A 6,004-nucleotide genomic window follows, 5' to 3' on the forward strand; every position below is an offset into this window, starting at 1 on the left:
ACCACTTAGTCAAAATTTGCAACTCTCTTAAGCCTAGCTCAACCTTAGCTCCTATGTTTCACCTACCAAGTTGTCTCCCTCATTTGCCTATAAAAAGAGTTGTGAAGTATGAGGAAATGACATCAGGAGAGAGAGGAGTTTTAGAGAAGAGAGAGATTGAAAGAATTAATTTATATAGAAAATTAATTTTTTTCTTTGTGTGATGCTTCGGCGAGGTTAGAGAGTGATTTTCTTTATAATCTTCTCTTTTGTGATTAGTGAATTTCTCCGTTGTTCTCGCCCGTGGGCGTAGGTCGCACTGATCGAACCACGTTAAATCATTGTGTGCTGTTCTCTTTGTCTTCACTATATTTATTCAGTGTTGTTATTATCCACTTTTGTATAGACATCTTTTGTGTTTGTGAAACCCCCCCTGTGCAACAGATACGGGTATGGATATTTTCACATATACGGATACAGTTGTGCGCCCCTGCTGCATATGAAGGTATTGAGAAGTACTAAGGCTATTGAAAGGTACATCAAGATATTGAAAGGAACATCAAGATCTCATATCTATATATATTGCCCAACAGCACTACTCCCAGGTTTCAGATTTGGAAAAAATATTTCTTTTGATATGTATTGTTTTATCTTACATATATATGTTTATTAAGACATTGTCATGATTTCAGATTAGTTCTGGCTTATTTGAAATTGGGGATTTAGTTTTTTTTTTTGGTCAATGAAAAATGCTTTTATTCATTTACCAAAATATGGAATTTATGTACATCACTGTCTCCAAATTGAGAAAACTAAGCTTCTAATAGGAAGCTATCAAATTACAAAGATATTATTCAATCCCTATATTCATCTAAGATAGTACTATTTAGGCATATAGTTAAGATATCAATTTTGATATTCTTAACCAATTGAACAGCACCTTTAACTCCTTGCTGAAAAAATCTATTATTTCTTTCTATCCACAATCTGTACACAGTAGCCGCAAGAGCCATCCTCCTAACATTTGTTTTGAATCCATTCCCTCTTCGTCTGGTGTTAAACCAATTCATAAGTAATTCCCATTCACAAGATTGCCAATTCATTTTGAGCCAGTCCATGATGGCTAACCACACCTCTCTTGAATATGGACAGTCAAAGAACAAATGGTTTCTTGTTTCAGAGGCTGTTCCTGCACACAGTAGGCATGTATTTGCATTAATGGTTCCTCTTCTCATCAATCTGTCCTGTGTAAGTAATCTGTTCTACACTGCAAGCCACAGCACAAATGAGTGCTTCGGATAATTCAGCTTTCCCCATATTGTGTTGTACCAAGGAACAATGTGTGAACCAGGGGAAAAAACAGAGTAAACTGCAGATAACTGCAATTTAGATTCCTTATAGCAAGCACTGAGAATTTGTTTCAAGTTGTCAATCCCTCCAGTAACAGCCAAAGATCTGTCCCTGCACTTAATCAGCTGCTTCCACATCCAAGAATTCTCTTTTTTAGCCTTTACGTGCCATATATCCCAATGTTTTAAATAGTTCCCATGGATCCATTTCATCCATAAAATTTCCTTGTTAACATGTATATACCATAGGCTCCTCAAAGCTGAAGACAGATTCCAAATAGATGCAGAGAAAACTCCCAAGCCACCATGTTTTTTCCGATAACAAACTTTATCCCATGAAACCAATGAGATTCTAAAAGAAGTATCAGACTTCCCCCATAAGAATTTCCTGCACAGCTCATCTATCTTCTGTGTGACTTTAACAGGAAGTACGAAATTGGATGTCCAGTAATTTTGAACACCTAATATCTCACTTTTGATCACTTGAAGCCTCCATGCGTATGATAGATTACTATGTCGAAGCCACTTCTGAAACTGACCTGGGATTTTATCCAATAATGGGTTACAATCAATGTATGTTAACCTCTTACAGATGAGTGGTACACCCAGATACTTGAATGGAAGAGTCCCTTCAGAAAACCCCAGCATATTTTTAATTGCTGCTTTGGTATTATCATTCACACCTCCAAAGTAAATTGAGCATTTGCTCAGATTAGCTTCCAGACCAGTAGTAACACTAAAATCCTTCACACAATGATATAGTTTTTGGATTGAATATAAGTCTCCCTTGGCGAAAAGCAGTAGATCATCCGCAAATATTAGGTGGGATATTTTGAGCTTACCACACATAGGGTGATATCTGAACAATTTATCTTCCTTTAAAAGCTCTAATTTCCTTGATAAGTATTTCATCCCCAAGATGAACAGATATGGTGAAAGGGGGTCTCCCTGCCTTAAGCCCCTCTTACCCTCAAAATAGCCATGAAGTGATCCATTAAGGGAAATAGAAAATCTAGGGGAAGAGATGCAAGCCAAAATCCATTTGACCATCACTCTAGGAAATCCCAGACCTTCAAGCAATTTCCTCAAAAAATTCCAGTTAATTGTATCGAAGGCCTTTCTAATATCAATATTCAACATAACTCTTGGTGAAATCCTCTTCCTACTATAGCTTTTAGCAAGCTCATGTGCTAAGGAGATGTTACTGGAAATTTGTCTACCTTTGACAAATGCACTTTGAGCTTCATTCACTATGCTCCCCATGATTGGTCTAATCCTGTTAGCTAGGATTTTTGATATGAATTTATAGATGCAGTTACAGCAGGAAATAGGCCTATAATCAGAGGGAGAAACTGGGCATTTTATCTTAGGTATAAGAGTGATAGAAGTAGAGTTTACCATTCCCAGCAATTTTCCATTTTTGAAGAATTCCTCAATAGCCAAAATCACCTCCTCTCCTATCACAGACCAGGCAGACTTATAGAAGGCAACTCCATACCCATCAGGACTTATAGAAGGCAACTCCATACCCATCAGGACCTGGTGCTTTGTTATCATCCATTGAAAATATTGCACTTTTTATTTCCTCTCTTTAAACAGGCTTGGAAAGCATGTCAGCTTGAGCTTCATTCAAACATAATTGGGGATTTAGTTGTTTCCCTTGCTTTCTGGTATTTTGTTTTTCTGAGGCAAAGGAACACGTTATATTGTACTGAGAGTGCCCAGGTATACAAGCTTGGAGGTTGTCTCTAATTTGGCAAACCTGGCAGTTTTGTGCAGGTTTCACTTGTTATTTATCAGCTGATTCTTGGTAAGATTTTGTGATATAGGAGAGAGTGCTAGCTCAAGTGTAACTACACAGGTATGCCTTAGGTAATGATGTGTCTCCTGATTTTGGATTGATGAGGTTCTTAGTTACTGACCCAAAAAAAAAAAAAGCTGCCCTACGTACTGGGAAACACAGTAACTAATCAAGAAACGTTCAAGCACAGGTTTTTCACTATTTATATTCTGTTTTCCTTCTTAGCTCTCTAATACTCATTTGTATTACGGTTTTTCACTATTTATAGGTTAAGACGGGTCATAGGTATTAACGGAAATTGATGACCCAAAATTCAGCCAGCACTGTTCATATTTTTGTTCAGCTATTGCGCTCTTCGTTGCGCCCAAGTTGCAGCGTTTTTCAGCTGTGACAGGATGTGGAACAGGGATTGTAGGGAAGGGTATGGTATTGAGTGAGGGAGGATATGGAGACAAATTGAATGAGGGAGAAGGTAATGGTGGTTGAGATATTACATGGGTCTGTATTGAAATCATTTTCTTTATGGATCGTAAAATGGAGAGGAAAAGGGAGAGAACGCAGAAACCGTGGAGGAAGAGGAGGTTGCAGAGATCAAAGGTGTGCTCACTTCGAAGAATAAATGAAACACCAGACCAGACCTTACAGCCGCTAGGGGGTCGAAGGCTGCAGCCATTGCTGGATCCAACCCCGTTTTTGGTTTCTGCTGAAGCCGCAAGTGATGATGACTTAGACAACTAAAAACTATTAACAAGGTTGTGGTATTGAGATTATTCGATTATTTTATACATATTTATTAGCTTTCAATGCTTCTAACAATTCATTCTTTGCCCCTCAATAAACACCTGGCTTCTTCCAATGGTTTTGACAATTATGTTTTTGTTTCAAGTTTATCAAATATGAGAAATTAAAAGCACTTGCCTTGAATACGATGATAGATGATTCGTTAAGTTGAGAATGATGGACACTAAAAAATATTTTATTCTTTTACTACATTATTATACTCTTTTACAACATTGTACTGTTCTCTTGCTCTCTCTCACTCTCTTCATTTCTTTCACTCCTTTTTTATTCTTGCTCTTTGGCTTGCTGTTACTAGGATGCATGACAAAGTGAAGTTAGGGATTTATTTATAAGCCTAAGTTTGCGGTAGGTAAATACTATTGGTAGGTAGGTGAACACTGTTATACAAATCACAATCACCTACAAAGGTCGGTGATGATTTCGATCACTCCCCCTTAGCACCAACTTCTCTATCAATGAGTTTAATAATTCTAACTTCTTTTTTTAGTGCTTCGATTTCTTCTTTCACTGCTTGTCTTCATTTATCATTCCCATATGATTTCTTGAAAGTAGATTACTCATTCATGTCTTCTGTCATGACAACATTAGCGTACTTTCGATTTAATTTCCTCAATCTGGTTGATCTTCGAACTTGTCATGTTTGTTCGTCATCGATATCTTCTATTTGGCTCGGTCGTTCATCTTCTTGTGTTGTCTGAACACGGGTCTTCCATGAATTCTTCTCCTTCGAGGATGTGGGAGAGCTTGGTTCTTTCTTCTTTGACTGTTGTGATTCATCTTGATTTGGTTCCCCCAGCTTCTCTTGTAGTTGATCCTCTAGATCATTGGAATCCGGGAGTACAACGTCTTTTGAAGTTCACCAAGATGAGGCTTCATCAAATACAATATTTCTTGATGTATAGTGTCGTCCGGTTGTGGGATCGATCACAACATCTCCAGGCTTTTCTTTTATTGTCATACGCCACAAAAATGCACCTCACGGCCTTTTTATTGGACTTGTTGTGTAAGCGGTTAGGCACAAAGACACAACACAAACAACCCAAAACTTTGAGATGACTTACTGTTGGGTTGATATTTTGTAGCTTCTGGAAGGGTGACATGAACTCTAATTTTGATTGTGGTTGCTGATTGATCACGAGCACTGTAATTTTCATACTCTCTGCCCAAAAATGCCCTGACACGTTCTTAGCATGAAGCATGCTTCGACATATCTCTACAAGATGATGATTCTTTCTTTCAGCAAGGCCATTTTGCTATGAAATATTTGGGCACGTTAACTATTACTGAATCTTGTATTGCTTTAGGTAGCCATAGATCTCCTTTGGTGTATATTCTCCCCCATTCTTTGTGCGTATTCAACAAATCTTCTTGCCGAGTTCTCACTTGACTTCTTGGAATTGCTTGAATTTGGAGAGTGCATCAGATTTTTTCCTTCAGGAAATAAACCAAAACACACCTCGAGTAATCATCGATGAAACTGATTATGTACTGCATGCTACTAATCAATTCCTGCTTCACTTGGTCGAATTCATCTAAGTACATAAGCACCAAATGTCCCTTTGCTCTGAATTGTGACTCTTGGTACAATAGTTGATGTACTTTACTGTATTGATAACCTTCGCAAATGGTCCTTCCTCAAATCTCCAAGTGTGGAAATCCTTCAACATTGATTTCTCCACCATGATCCTGAGCTTTTGATAGCTCATATGGCCAAGATGAGCATGCCATAGATCAGTCATATTATTCTTTCAAACTTTATCTGTGTATGCTGATTCCACGGATATTACATACATAGATTCAACTCTTTCGCCCACCATGGCAAGTTCTCCTAGTGGCTTCAAGTTTTGGTAAACTTCTACATCTTGTGGTCTAAATACTATATAATTTATCGAAGCTGTTAATTTAGAAATGAATAGATGGTTCTTTTTCATACCTGGTACATAATATACATCTTGTAGTTGTGTTCGGTTTGGATTGTATCACGGTGTAAACTATTGCTTCTCCTAATTCCTCCAACACTTTTATTAATTCAAATTTTTATCAATCCATCTCCATAAATTATGTATGTATATAT

Source organism: Asparagus officinalis, chromosome 1, assembly GCF_001876935.1.
Source record: "Asparagus officinalis chromosome 1, Aspof.V1, whole genome shotgun sequence".
Classification (NCBI taxonomy): Eukaryota; Viridiplantae; Streptophyta; class Magnoliopsida; order Asparagales; family Asparagaceae; genus Asparagus; species Asparagus officinalis.